Source organism: Pteropus vampyrus, unplaced genomic scaffold, assembly GCF_000151845.1.
Source record: "Pteropus vampyrus isolate Shadow unplaced genomic scaffold, Pvam_2.0 Scaffold21, whole genome shotgun sequence".
In the NCBI taxonomy this organism is placed as follows: Eukaryota; Metazoa; Chordata; class Mammalia; order Chiroptera; family Pteropodidae; genus Pteropus; species Pteropus vampyrus.
Genome location: NW_011888802.1, coordinates 3440107 through 3457167, shown reverse-complemented (window position 1 = coordinate 3457167; position 17061 = coordinate 3440107).

The window sequence follows — 17061 nt, the reverse complement described above, 5'->3', positions numbered from 1 at the left end:
GGAAACTATAAGCCCGGGACATGACTACCCACCATGACCAGCCCACTTAGGAATTTGTGATCAGATCATCTTGTGTGATTATTTTCCTGTCACTGAGCTTATGAGACCCACCCTGTAGCCCCCTGAGTTTATCCAGTCTGCTATGTAACCCCTTTTTAATTTATACTTCATATTCTCCATAATCATATGCAGTAGGGGGCTACTGCATTGGAGAGTACAGGTCTAGAAAAAGACTATTTCAATTATGACTAAAAATAATATTTTGGATGTTCTTTTGGATAATCATTCATGAGTTCAAACATTTAGTATATAGCCATTGACTGCTACCTTCATCATAAAATATGCATGACCAAAATAATGTTGAGCATTGACCACTTAGATTATGTGACAGCATCTTTATTTTCTTTTATTCCTCCATATTACATTTTAACAAAAACAAAACACAAAAGCATTGTATCAACATTGGCGGTGTTGATTTTTACTTTTATGTCTAGTTAGCTTGGTTGTTGGAAGGACAAAATTTACTTAGGAAATAAATTTTCTAAAGATGTTTGAAGATCTAGTTAACTCCATTGCAAGTCCTAGAACTTATACAAATTACTTAAATCTCTGAGCCTCAGAAAAACTGATTTGTAATAAATATAAAGTCATATTAATAAAAACAATTTCACAGGTAATCTATTTTTAGTAAGGAGAATCCTAACCTAATCTCCCAGTCCCCAAGATAACATGTTCTGATCCCTGGAACCTGTGAATATGACAAGTCATTCCCATGATCATATTTTGTTATATAGCACAGCTGGCCTTAAGAAAGGGAGATTATTTGATAGAATTGACCTAAAAGCAGTGATTTTTTTTTTTCCTGGCACTCACAAGAAAATTCTGAAAGATTCAAAGCAGGAGAAGGATTCAATGTGTTTTTGTTGCTTTGAAGATGGAGGTGGTTACTTGAGTAGGAATGCAGGTGGCCTTGATGTGTTAAACTGACAGCCATTAGAAAAATGGGAAGTAGGTCCTTCTTCTTCAAGGAACTATATTCTGTCAACAGTCTGCATGACCTTGAAAGTAAATCCTTCCCCAAAACCTCTGGACACTAGCTCAGTGCACTAATATCTTGATTTTGCTCTGATGAGACCCTGAGCAGGTAAGCTAGTGAGCCACGCCAGACTTTTGACTTATAGAACTCTGAGACAATAAATTGGGTATTGTTTTAAGCCACTAAATTTGTGGTAATTTGTTATGGCACCAATAGAAAACTAATATACTGTGGGAGACTATCTTGTATCCTATAAAATATTTTACAATTTTTAGACATTATAAGTGGAACACAGAATACATTAGATTCTCTCTTTAAACTCTTTGCAGATAAATTAGGTTTGTATGTTCTGTGACCAAATACAGTATTTCTAAATACTTTCATAAGTATTTCAATTTATCATTCTTAAAAGCATGAAGTATTTGAGAGTATTAATAAGCAAATGCAAAGTCATTATCACCACTGAATAACCAAAATATCCCATTCTTATTAATGGAACATATAGAATGATATTGAAAAAATATGTAATTTTGTTTTTTGTCCTCCGTATCATAGCATGGAGCAAAGTAAATCTCTTAAGTAATATCAGTTAATGATGTGAAAGATACTAGTGATGAAATTATGAAAACAATATTGAAAAATAAAGGAGAGAATAATGTGTTTCTATAAAAGGCTATTTTATAGTGCTTTTAATATGAAGTTAAATATTTCATTAATCTATAGCAAACATAATAATTATTCTGGCATTCAATACTGGTTTATGAATTTTAATGATCTTTAATGAAATTTAATCTCAATGATTGAGATAAAAATGCTTTTTCTGCTTCAATGTAGTGCATCTTAATATACAATTTCAGAACATATTTTATTACAGGAAGTATATTTAAATGATAATTTTTCATGTGAATACACTCACACGTATCTTAGATAGCAGTGTCAAGTCGAGTCATCTGAGATAGAAAAATCAATGTAAAATTAGAAGTACAAGAGATTATTAAGGAATCATCTGAGGAAGATAAAGGCAAAGGGAGCAGGGCAAGACAAGAGGGAGTCTTCATACAGTAATTCATCTCTGAACTGAGAAAAAAGAGGGGAAATAGGAATGGTAGCCAGTGCCCTGGGTTATAGTACAGTTCTCCAAATGCTTCGTTCTGTCCAAGCAAAAGTTTTCCATTTGAGAAATTTTACCATGTATGTTTCTGGACTCTGAAATCTGTTCCCTTAGTGAGTTCTATTTTTGTGTTATTACTGTACAGTCTTAATTAAGTACAATTTCATTGTATATCTTGATTTCTGGTGGTGTAAATCCTCCAGCCTTTTTTTTCTTTTTTTAAACTTACCCTACAGATTCTTGATATTTCCATTTCTAGGTGAATTTTAGAATTAACTTGTCAATGTCTTCAAAGCCCCGCTGGGATTTGATTAATATTTCATTAACAATAGAGAATAATTTGAGGAGAAATGTCATGTTTATGCTGCTAGTTTTTCAATATATAAACATGGAATAATTATCTACCCATTTATTTAGATATATTTAATTTTTTTCTCAGTAATATTTTGTAGTCTCTTGTATAAAGAACTTGTATATTTTGTTAATTTTATTTTATTTTTTATTAGACACTGCTTAATAGTGCACAGTGAAACCATACTCAAATATCTTCCAATAAGTGTTATGGAATATAAATAGACTAGAAACTCGACCTTCTGGAGAACTAGAAAACTTGAGATCTATACTCACATGCTTTTTGTTCTTTCTCATAATAAAAATTTCCAATTAATAACCTAGCCTTTGGTTCACTGTGTATTTGGTGACTGCACACTCAGGGAGAGAAAATTAAGGAAGTACAGCAGAATTTCAATGCCATAATTACCTATTCTTGCTTCCCAACGTGTGTGTGTGTGTGTGTGTGTGTGTGTGTTCATATTTATATTCCTTAGACCACTAATTTGTGTAGTTCAGCCCATAGAATTTTTTTTCATGTGTACAAAGATGTTTCTGAAATTGGTCAAGGCAATTATAAAACTGAAGGCATATTATAAACTAGGCCAAAACTTTACCCCCAGTCTATCTCTTTATTGAACTATGCCTCGCTAAGTCTTCCAATCGAATCATCAATAAAGATAATTTTTTGACCTGACATGATAGCTTTGCTTGAATTTCCCACTGCAAATGTTATAGAATGCTGTATGTTAGATAACTATGAGCTCAAATCTATTATTAAATTTCTATTAGAAGACTTAATTAGAACACTTAAAAGAAAATTAAATTCCTTCTCTTTTGAGCCACAAAGAAATTAAAATTCTGAATAAACATATTCCTCAGGAGCTAATATGAATAAAGATAGTAGGCTGACTACATAAAAATCACCCAAGGTGCTTCTAAAAATACATATTTTTACCTATGTTTCTTCTTCCCATTCTGATTTAGTAGATCTGGGCAAATACAACATTATTTTAAAATGTCCCAGGTGATTTTTCTAAGCAACTTGACAAGGAAACTACTCTGCATTGTTCCAGTTGTATAATATTATTACTGTTATTGCTATAGAGCATAGATCAATGCAATACAAGAATTTAAAATCCTTACAATTATTCGTTCTCACTGGGTACTGTTTTAACTAATTGTAGTCAGACTTCGTCTTTAGCAACTGTATCCTACACCATTTGCCAATTAAACAGATATAGCTCTTTTACCACTTTATAAAGATAGATTATCTGTATAATCCAAGACTTTTATGTATTACACTTTTTCAAAAGTCTGAATATTCAACAGGATTTAATAGGACCATTCTATAATCTCTTTTATTTTAACTAAAGTAAAAACATGTCTTTATATTACTATTATTTGGTGAAAGATTAATAAGAAAGAAAACGATATTAAGAAAAACACTTCAAAATTTTATTTTCAACATTATATACATAATCAATTCACTCAGGTTATTCTGGAAGCACAAATAAAAGACTGAAATTATTTTGGAGAATCATTATTTCCTCAAGTTTAATTGTGGCATTGCAACCTTTACCAGTGGGAAGAATTCAGGGGATGAGATTAACTAATATTGGGAATTCAAATTTATGTACTTCACTCGCTCATTAATTGGGTTACCTGAATCAAAAATATTTCCTCATAAAATTTGGAAATTTATAACAATTATTCAGTCCTTGGTTCTTGCTTGACTGTTACTGTGCATCTAATATACTAACATATCTAATTAACATTTTTCCTTTGAACCCTGCATTTCACACACACACACACACACACACACACACAAACGGAAATGACTGTGGGTTCTTCATGTGACAACTACTCTCTTTCCTCCTGTGAACAGAATATTCTATAGTTAATGCAGGTAACATTAATCAAAGACCATGAACATAGGTTTCCTACATTGCTAGTATTTACAACCTGCTTCATAACACACACCTCTTTATGACACCAGACATCTTGCTTCCAATACCTTCCCATTTGTTGTCTAGCCTATATGTTTATTTTCCTGGCATCCACCTCCAGATTGGTATAGTCCTCTTAGAAAGACCTGAGAATTCATTGGGGTCCAGTTCTACAAAATGCATCAATAGTTCAAGAAATCTTGATCAGTTTTGTCCCTTTAAAAAATCCCTTCAAACTAGCCTTCTTTCAAGAGTTCAAATTCTTGTCCTGATCTATATTAAATCTTTTGTATTTTTATTTTATTCCCCTTTCATTCTTGTTAGAATTGTACATCTTCTTTGGACTCATCACTTCCCAGTTCTTTTCATTTATACTTTCCCATCTATGCTTAACAGGTGAACTAGATTTTCACTTACAAAATATTTATGGCAGTTAATGAAATAGTCATGAACCTAGAAGCTTAATTAAAAAGGTAACTACTAGATTAAGGAACATTAATTCACTACCTTAATTTAATGTAGTGAATTCTTATCTCTCAATCATCATTGCATATGAGGCAGCACATGTTAGGAAGAAAGTAAATACTATAGTCCCTGTGTCCCCATGCTCCTGCTTCATTATTCTAGCCCTTTAACATTAGGAAACCCATCGACCCAGGAGTAAGTAGTCAGGCTCTGGAGTCAAACAACTGGGCTCAAATGCTAGCCCTGATATTCATTTGTTTTGTGACTTTCGCTACTACCTCTCGAGCTTCTGTTTTCTCATTTATAAAATTGGCCCCCAAATTGTACATATACCACAGAAGTGTTGTGAAACAATGTATATAAAAATATTTATCATGGTAACTGGCATATAGTGAACATGTGAACACTAAATGTGTTAGAAGATTTGTTTTGTTTTGTTTTGTTTTGTTTTGTTTTACTTACCTCGTTGGAATTAGAATTTGACATTTTTTCTTTTACATATAACATACTCAGGCTTAATGATCATTTACACATAAGGTGGGATTCATGCTTATTTTATGATTTTAATGTTAATAAAATATTTCCAATAAGGTGTTAATATCCAAAATATATAAAGAACTTATATAACTCAATAGCAAAACAAAACAAAACATTTGATTAAAAATGGACAGAAGATCTGATTAGACATTGTCTAATGAAGAGACACAGATAACAGTATGTACATGAAATGATATTCAACATTATTAATTATCAGGAAAATCAAAAAACCACGATGAGATCGCTTCACACCTATTAAAATGGCTAATTTATCAAATAAACAAGAAATAACAAGTGATGGCAAGGATGTGGATAAAAGAGAACCCTTCCTTATGCACTATTGGTAGGACTGTATTGATCCAGCCACTATGGAAAGCAGTATGGAAGTTCCTCAAAAAAATTAAAAGTGGAGCTGCTGTATGATCCAGCAATTCCACTTCTTGATATTTATCTAAAGAAAACAAAAATACTGACTTGAAAATATATATGGACCCCCTTGTTCACTGTAGCTTTATTTACAATAGGATATGGAAACGTACTAAGTGTCTATTAATGGATAAATGGAAAAAGCATTATGCTAAGTGAAATAAGTCAGACAGAGAAAGACAAATACCATGTGATCTCTATTTTATATAGAATCTAAAAACAAAATCAGCAACAAAAATCCAAGCTCATAGATGTGGAGAACAGATTGTAGTGCCAGATGCTTGGTGTATGGGGTGGGAGAACTGGGTGAGAAGGGTCAAAAGGAAACAAAAATAATACAAAAAACATTGGTAGGTATAATAAACATTGGTAGGTATAATATTGGCTGCTATAATAAACTTCCATAGACTGGGTGGCTTATAAACAACTGAAATTTATTTTTTATAGTTTTGGAGATTGAGAAGCCCAAGATCAAGGAACCAACAGATTTGTTGTCTGTTCATTGTCTCCAGCAATTCTCTTTTGGGATCTACCCTTTTATTGGCAAAATGGTTGCAGCAGCTCCAGCTCCTGCATACTTTTGGATTCAAGTTATATAGGTAAGATTACGTTTGTTGAAAAAAAAAAGTACCACCTGTATTATTAGAAATATTTTTCTTTTATTAATTATTTAAGTTTAATTTGAAAATAAAATTAGAAATAGGGATGCAGAAGATATAGGAATGATTAGTGAATACATAGAAATATATAAGTACATATGTAAATATAAGCTACAGTACAAATAAGGACCAAACTATGCATATATGGAATAGGGGAACATGTCTTCTCTTAGTTCTTCTGGCTGCTCTAATGATCAAATTGATATGAGACAGATTAATAGAAAATAACCAAATTTAATTACATATGTACATTCGGAGATTTTTTAAAGAATATAGAGCCCCAGGACAAATAGTGCAGTTGAGACTTATATGCCATTCTAAAATAAGGAGAAGGAATTAGGGATCTGGGACTTGAAAAGGGAAGCAGGCAGTTCACAGGTAGATGAGAAGAAGCAAATATTTGCTACTTATATTCTTGCTAGGCCCACAGAAACAATGGGACACCAGAAGGGAGTCTAAGAACCAGACATTGCTTGGTTTCTCCCTATCTGCCACACTGAGTTCATGTATGCTAAGGTGATAGATCCCTTCCTGAAGCAGGTATGACTATCTGAATTCTTTTAGGCAGTTAGTGACTGGTAAAAGGCTTTTCTTGAGTCCTATATTTCTTCAAAATAACCTGCTTAAAAGAATCAATATCCTCAAAACAGACATATTTTTTGGTGACAAACTCTGCTCCCCCTCACATAGTTACTACAGATCTTATTTCTGTAACTCATCGCATGGTTGTGCATCGGAGCAATTGTAAACCAATTTAGAAAACATAAACATTAGATGTATATTTTATGCTTACATCAAAATAATTCCAGATGGTTTAAAAATTTTAAAGTAAAATATAAAACCATATGAGTAGTAGAAGAAAAAACTGATTTAAAATTGAGCATCGGTTATTTATTTTAGTGAATACATTCAAAGCTTCTGGATACTTATGTGCATATTAAAACAAGAATTATATAATTTCCACTGATACAAATTTTAGTGACTTTCTGCATTGAAAAACATACTACTCTTAATTAAAGCTCTTAACTATCTTGAGACTTGATATTTGGAAGAACAAATAGAAGTATCTTCAGATCCCTTATGCAAGTGCCACTGATTCTTTTTATTTTATACCTTCTGGAACATCATTTGTGCCTCTAGCTATGTTATTACCCCCTATCATTTTCCATTAATTTGTTTCGCACCCTTATTGTAGAAAGCTTTAGAGCTTAGTTTAATGATTTTATTTTATTGCTATGTTTACACCATAAGTCATCTTTTAAAATGTCATTAAATAAGATTAGAACAAAAAACTTAACATTGCTCTCCTTAGAATCTCAGTAAATGAACACTAGATAGCTTGCCATTTATAATTAGTATTACATTGTACATCAACTAAACATCTTTCTGCATAAACTAATACTCTCAAGCTAGTGTATATAATACCTCTACAATCTAATGCACATAATGAACGAGGAAAAAGTAATGGTAATATCAGGGAATTAAAAACAAAATTCAATGGTAAGCAATATTTTGTGGAGGCAAGGACATTTTAGAAACAAGAACATAATTTAAAATTCAAAGCAAGAAAACCATACAAAATAAATAAATAGGAAGGAATGTATACAAACAGTTTTTTTAAATTTGATATATATGAAAAATAATGCTTAACTTGCCAGATGGGCAAAAAGAAGAATGGATGGCTATCATAGTGGAAAATTTTTTCGTTTGTCATATACCAATAAAATTACAATATTTCACATTTTTAAAAATTTTAGTAACAAAATGAGTTACAAAAGATTGGCTAGTTAGAATCTGAATTAGACATTTGGATGAAAATATAAAATAAAGGGAAAAATGTGTTACAAGGAAGGTCTTTGTAGCAGGTGCATTTTGTCCTACATTCTTTCTTACTAAAATATTTTTTTTTCATAATGGCAAATTTCCACCTCAGTGACATTGAATGATTATTTTATTGTTTGTTCTAAAGTTTTTGGAAAAAATCTTTGGACTATATGAGAAGTGAAACATATGGAAGTATTTCTCCTTTGCTTAATCACTGTAGGTGCACTGTATTTACCTCTGATTTCCCAAACTATTGCTTTTTCTCTCTTTCCATCTCTTTACACATGTAGAAACAATGTGTATTTGAGCAATTTGTAAGACCTTTGTTTCTATAGTGGGAAATTAAACTGTCTCCTAAACAAACAAAATACTGGCATAAAAATAACATCTCACTGCTTCATATCCTAAGTGAATATAAAGTAGAAGTCATTGGTTATTCAGGTGCCGGAATCAAATTGAATATAAGGAAAGTGTACACATTTTAATGGACTCGTGCATTTTATTCGTTATGATTAATCTTTGTGACTACTTTTATCCATTGTGTAACACTTGTTCTGATAACATAAAAAGAGAGAAACAGAGCAAATTGAGAAAAGTATATATTTTGAAGACAAAGGGACTTGTGACTGATTATGACTGTCATCAGTTTTGAAATAGTGACCTGGGAAAGTTATTTAACCGCTTTGAATTCTAGTTTTCTCATCCATGAAAGAAGGCTACTTATAATATCTACATTTTAGGGCTATTGTGAAGGTTAAATGTGTTGAGTAGGTAAGGAAATTTTTTGGCAGAATGCCTGATAGATTTGATACCAAATGCTACTTAACATGATTACTATTTCATTGTTACTATATAAACAGTTTAATACTTGGAACATGGTAGACATTTGGTTAATGGTAGATAACATATTTTGAGAATCTTTATATTGCCTAATTTTAATATATGGAAAATACTTAGATATAGAGATACATATATATAAATATATATAGATAAATACATATATAAATAACTCCTTGTTTATCGAATAGTAGAATGAGAACAAATTATTTTATTATGATCATTTATTAAGGTAATAATTATATAGTATTTACTACATTAATATATTCACATATGGATACTATATTTATATAATATTTATTATAGGACTATAACATAATTAATATGTAATATACTACAGTAAATTAATAATGTATAATATATAATTAACATGTCATAATAAAATTATATATTAATATATGCATATAAGGTACATACACATATATGTACATATAATATACATATGTATATAATTATGTTATACGTGGTGTGGGCATATATAATATATAATTCATATATAATATTATATTTATTATGTTTTTCTTGAAGAGTGTACATCCGATCATGTTACCAACCATCTGAGAAACCTAAAGAGTTTTCCGCTGCCTATGGAATGAAATCCAAGGGCTTGAATATCAAGTGCCGTACACTTTATTTCTTGGCCTGCACAATTTTTTGTTGGCATATTTTTATCTTTTATTTATTCATTCCTTTTCTCTGTTTCTTCCTCCTTTCTTTTTTCTCTTTCCTTTTTCTCTTTTTTAAAATTTGAATGTTTCAAATTTTATCGTAAGGTATATAAACGATAACAATGCTGAAAAGTATCTTTCTGACATTTTCTTCTCACACCTTCACTGCTACTCTCCCTAGGAGCTCAATGCTATGAATTTGTTATATAGTCTTTCGGAACATTTTCTTTGCATATGCAGTGAAAAAATACCTTGAAATATTAATCCTAATTATTTATTTTTCACATTTCCTTATATATGCCATCCCCCCATATCCAAGTCATCCATATTACAAAGTGATCAATTATAGCAGAAAAAATATTTGAAAGCAGTCAATATCATATGTCCTGTTTTGTTTTTTAATTCAAAACTATCTCTTGAAGTCTTTAACAGAAAAAAAAATTAAAATCCCAAGCCTTTTAATTTACACAGGCGGAATTTTTTTTTTCAGTTCGTTGATGGGAAGAGGAGGATTCTCTTGAGAATCAGAAAAGAAGTAAAGCATGATCTTAAGGCTAGAATATCATAATAACGCACTTAGGTTATTTAATATGCTATTTAACAGATATTCTGTTTTGCTTTCTTTGAAGCATATGGCAAGTTTGCACTTCCTATTTCCATGTAGGTTTGTGGGACCTTGTGGCAAATTCTGGACAATGAACTGAAAGTGTTAGTAATATGTGTCACTTTGAGGCCAACATCTCTAAATAATTAATACTAAGGAGAGAGCGACCAATGGTTCTTTTTTTTTTTCTATCTACCAGGACAGTTGGTCCTGATCCAGATGAAGACTGATCCATCTTTTTTTTGTTACAGAGTACAAGTGGCACAGAGCAAAGCCTTAACAGACCCACAATGGACATATATAGCCAAAACAAGAAATAAACCTTTGTGGTAAACTACTAAATTTTGTTGTTACAGAAGTAACACTTAAATTCCAACTAATGCAAGATTGCAAAGAGAAAACAAAGCCTGCATGTCCTGAGGAAAACGAACAGGTGAAACAAAATTATCTTTAGACTGACAGAGTTTATGATTTCGGGAGATCATAGATCCTTGGGGAAAAGGAGCAGGCATGCAGGGTAAACCGTCAAGAGTTCTTGAGATGGCTCCTTTGCTCCTATAAACCACATGAGAGCTAAGCCAAGGCAAAGCCTCACCTTTAAGTTAAAAGTGCACATCACCAGTATAGAGCAGTTAACCTCCTTGTCTAGTGAAATCTTTCCTGTGACAGTGGCCTAAATGTTTTTAGTGCATGATGTAGCAGAAGTTATGCTCACTCATTCAGTGCCCCAAGACCTGAATGAACTAATCCTCACTGATTCAGGTGGACATATCCATTATGTACTGCATTTTGTGTCACTGTCCCTCTCAAAGAGAGACAGGGTTCCTAGAAATCCAAAGGGGTAATTGTAGTCAAGAAAATAAAACACTGTCTTTAATAGGATGAGAATACACCATGATGAGAGCCACTTTGATAACAGAAGTATTCACACATGAATTTATCATTCTGCAATCAAATACATGTTGTGGCATACACATGTTACACGTGGTAATGCACATGTTACATGTGGTAATATATCTTAGATTTTTACTTTTTAGTGTGGTATTGCATTTATATTCCATAACATATTTACATACTTCCATAATAATACTCACTTATAATAGTTTTCATTTTAACATATAAATAATGCTTCAATAATAATTTTATGTATTTCTCTCAAACAGATCACTTAAAGTAGAAATTCTGCACCAAGAGACATGGATTACTAATTTTAACATCATTGATAAATCGTCTTACAAAAAATAGCGATTTACTTACCCACAAACAACATATGATATTGTTTGCCTACACCTGTTACAACAGTAAATAATAAATGTCTTTCAACTTTTTGGTCTTGCTATCTTAGATTATGCAACAACTTCTTTCTCAGCTGTTCCTCAGCATGTGAAACCACACTCGCTTCTCAGCTGTCTGACTAATTCGTGTTTTCTTCTTTATGTTCATGATGCTTCTTTTGTCTGAAATGTCCTTTCCCTCAAACACCTGCTCTTCCAGAGACAGCTTACAGTTGATCTCTCTCCTGGGAAGCCTTTTCTGAGCTGCTGGTTGAATTGACCAATATATCTTTTGCGTCCTTAAAAAGAACTACAGAATCTTCTATAATAATTTTCAAATAATTTCATTTTCTGGCTCCTTTTTTACCTCTGTAAGTGAATTAAGAACTGAACCTGGGACTAATGAGTATTGTATCCTTTGTACTTCGCATAAGACCTGGTACTGAATGTTTGCTTAAGGAATTGATGAGGAAATATTTGCACAAACCACCCCTAGGTAAAGAAACTGCCCCTTCTGAACAATGCAGAACCTAAGCTTAATGCTCGGCCATGGTTCAATATGTCCAAGCTTAATTTGAGAGAAAAAGAGAGAAAGAGAATTTTCTCTTCTTCTTAACTGATGTGGAATAAAATTAGAGTTCTTTAGGGGCGACAAATGGAGAACCAGGCTCTGCTATGTTGATGATCTTTGAAAAAATTGCAATTATATAGAACTATTAATTGCTAAAAGTTGAATTAAACTCTATCACAGGAAATACTATATATAAGGATGCATTAGATTTCACAGCTAAAACTATCAACTCAGAACCTAGCACTGTTCCTAGTATGAAATGAATAGCGAACACATGATTTTTGCCTGAATGTTACTGTAGTAGAAGATAATTCACTTACAATGGCCTATGTACTGATTATGGAAAAAAAAGCAAATTAGGTATAAAAATCTAGTTTTGCTATATAATAGTTGTATGATAATTAGAAAACCCCGAAAATTTTCTTATGACATACTTGGTATTATAGCTATTAAAAAGTTAAATTAATTCTTCATAATGTTATTGTCATAATGAAATGAGATTAATTATAATTAATTGTAATATTGTATTGAATATGTCAAAGTAAATACTTCTTGTTTGTCATGAATAGTCTATTTGAATAAATGTATCTATCTGTACAATTGTAAAACATGTGAATTGGAATATTCCAAAAAGTTCTACATAAAATGTTTATCACATAATTCATCATGATTTTTCATACAAATACAAACCAATAAAAATCTGAAACAGGAATTTATTTTTCAGGTGATGAAGGATTTATTACTCTATGTTGAAAATTTGAATACATAGTCTCTTCTCATTTCCTGAGTTCTGCAATAAGATTAATGTTTTAAATTATCATAAAAAGTTTTATTATCTGACAAGAATGACTGGAGTTGTAGAATTCTGCTTTAATATTTCTTTAATGATCTCTCAACACCTATACGAAGCAAGTGTTTTGTCATGGATATCGTCTTGCATCTCCCAAACTGGAGTCTCACTCACACTTATTAATAGTGTAATCTCGAATGAGTTATCTATCCTCTGACTGTGTTTTTCACCTAGGAAATGAAGAAAATTATACACTATACCTTATATGTTAGTTATGAAATTAATCATTATCTGATAGCTCTTAAACATTTATTCTATATAAGTTACAAAAACCACCTTTGTTTTCTATACATTATTACTTGTATCAGTAATTGATGAAGCAATTAGCATAGTACAGTGGACTAAATAGGTGCTCAATAAATGTAATTTATTTTCTGTTTCTTTAAGTCCATGTCCTTAATTTTAAATACAAATATGGCAATATCCTGACTGCATGAAAACTATACACCAGTCAGTTCTTCAGTGTGTCATTAAATAAGTATACTGTTGACACAGATGATAAAGTTCTGAAAAAATAGAAAACAATGCTTTTAAGATATTAGCTCCCTAGATTATGTTTTATCTGTGTGATTAGCAATGGTACTGAGAACTGTAACTGCATTTATGCCATAAGTTTTTTGAATGCTTTGATTTTAAAGAGTGGAGATTGTCAAAAGAACAGTTGTGGCATATGCTTGAGCTCCTAAACTGTAAAGGGCTCAGCGGGCTTTATTGGTTTTATTTTAATATATAAGAAAACTCTCATGATATACTGGAAACAGACAAATCGATATCAGATAGCATCGTTATAAACCACAAGCAGTTCTGTTTATTAGTTCATTTTCAAGGTTTAGGACTATATTCCATTGATAACGATTTGAATTTGAAAGAAGATTGCATCCATGGCTGCATCCCACCCTTCTTCATAAAAATTCCTCTTCCTTGCTACCAGAATACGCTAATAAAAGGGAAAAAAATAGAATAAACTTTAAATAAAGTTATATGTTATAGTTACAAACCATGTTGAGATCATTTCACCCTAAATTAATGTAACAAAATCTAGAGAGATGAGATAAAATTACAAAGGACTAACCACAGAAATTTCTGGCATCAACTGCTGTTGAAATGGGAAAATAAAATCCGAAAATATTCTGAAAGCTTTGGCCAGTTCACTTCTCAAGATCTTTCTTCTTTACCGAATGTTGGGTTTTCATGATTCTCAGCTTGGTACCTGTTTTGTTCCTTGGCAGTATTGGCTAAAAATCTTGTGATTAGAACAATGTTACACTAACTTGGCAGTGTTTACCAGTACATCTCTGACAAAATATTCTCGGGAGAACCTGTACACAGTGGTTTAAAAAAAACATCATTTGTTTGCCCTGTTTCAGCCTTCACTCCCTCGCCCCCACCTACTGTCACTGCATGGGAAATCTCTTTATGTGTTTTTGGCAGCTTTAAATTGCTATGAAAGTAGCATAATGGTTATTAATCTATTACTTAATGAAATATAACAGGAAATATGATGCCAAGAAAAAAATTCCTAAAAATAAAGGAGATCCCTTTTTCTGTTTAGTTGTGTGTTTATGTAATGAGTGTGGATTATATAGTTGATTATGGAATGATTATTTTTTATTCATTGATATATTTCAGATTCACTTATGTGTGTAGTATGTATGTCTGTATGCTTGTGTATGGATGTGTGTTTATTTTTTTAAAATCTATTAATGGCTAGCTTTTTTTTTTCTTTGGTTTGCTTGACTTTGCATATGATGTACATTTTCATAAATGATAGAATTTGGGACATTATCAATTTTAAATTTAAAATTATTTACCAAATGATGAAAGTGTATATTATACAATTATGCATGCATTAAAGATGCATTCAAATTGGAAGATAGGTCACAGAGTCTTATTATAACTGTACGAAAAAATTATTAATGTGTTTTCAGATTTCATATTGCAACTAGTCTTGACGAAGCTTCAGCTTGTCACATTCTAGTATCAGAGAAAAATATCCACACACACTTAAAAAGACTGTTAAATTCTCCTTAGTCCCAACTACATATCTATGGGAAGCACAATTTCCTTCATATAGTTAAACTCAAAAAAGCTTATCACAACAGATTTAATGCAGAAGCATATACGAAGCTGACCTACTTAATACTTAGCAAAACATTAAAAATGCTCGCAAGAATATATAACAATACCATACTTCTCATGATTTTTATAAAATATAGTTATATTTTGTAAAGTTACTTTTAGGTTAAAAAGCAATGAATTTATTTGACTTTTTAAGTTAAAATATGTATTTTATAATTTTCTCAGCTTTTATTTCTAATATGGTAAATTTCAGTAGCTATAACTCAAAAATCCTCTGAGATTATTAATAATTTTAAGGATATTAAAGGATCCTGTGACTAAAAACTTTGAGAACTATTGGCCTAGATATTTTAATACTATAGTAATATGGGGAAGATATATTAGGAATTTGTAGAGTAAGAAAAGAATATGCTCAAAGAGGATAGGTTGAATAAAAAATAAGGGAAATTTTAGTTGGATACCAAATGGTTATTAATTGTCATATAATATTTTAATACACATTTCTTTCATGAAATAATGAAATTATCCTCCATTTGTCTAGATGATGAAACAGAAAAAGTAAGTTTGAAAATCAATGAATATACTGAGCTTTGACATAGAAATTATTGACTCCCCAAAATTATTTTTTTATCTTTGGTAAGACTGTCACTAATTCATATTTTACTAGCATTTTAATAATTTTAAGTCCTTAATAATTTTTGGACTTAAAATTGAAAGTATTCCACAGGTAAATGATTAGGTTTAATATATGAAGTACATACTGAGACTATCATAAAACAGAATTATTTAAATTAGTAAGTATCCAGTGGCTTAAAATTATTTTTTTAATATTTCAGGTCATTAATAATGAGGCATGAAAATCTATCCAATTACTTACTTCCAAGTAGAGCTATATATCTAGTTTTATTGATTATATATTGACTTATTAACCACTAAGGTAATTGTTTAATTGATGAGATTTATTTCAAACTAATAAGATAGCTAATATACATTTCCTATATGCCTATATTTAATTTTTCCTCTTTGGTTTCTTGTAGTCCCTTTTTGTCCTATATTTTGCAACTATAATATTTCTTCTCTGAAATTCCTTTTACTATTATTATCCTGCTCAATTTCATCATTTTACATTTTGAGTTTGGGAGGGAAGGTAACTTTTCTTTTGACTTCGTATAGCAAATTAAAGTCTGATATAGAGAAAAATCACAGAACACCAGGATATCTTGGACCTCATGCGAAATAGTGACTAAGTGGGACGTTTGGGATTGGGATAAGATAGATACCTAGTATTTGGTGATCAAAATGGCAAACTACACTGATCTCTTAGCATTCAACCATGTTAATGCCTCTCCCTGTAGGTGTATCATACTATCATTCAGATTAAGCCATTTGACATATTAGCTAAATAAATGTGAGTGAAGTGACCTAGAATGAGTGAAGTGACCTAGAAAAAACTTTCACAACCATTTCCTGATTCTTCATCTTTTCTTTTCCTTGCCTCTGCAATCCTGGAGTTATATTTCTATGGAACTTCCAGTGTCCCTTAGAAACGATGATGAAGAAAGTCTACTTGCCAACCCACAGTGAACCTAAAACTCAGATGAGACTAACATATTAAGTTATTGAGTTTTTTGTTTGTTTGTTTGTTTGTTTTTAGCATATCCAGGATGTGAATAAAGTTATCTTATGAACTGTCATGTAGGTCTCAGTGTGTTGGACCAATTGCTATAAAGAGTATATTTGGTTCCTAGTATAAACTAATACTAAGATAATTAAAGGAGGGTTTAATAAAGAGACTATTTTGAAATTGTGATTCCTTAAAAGATATATCACAGTAAATCAGA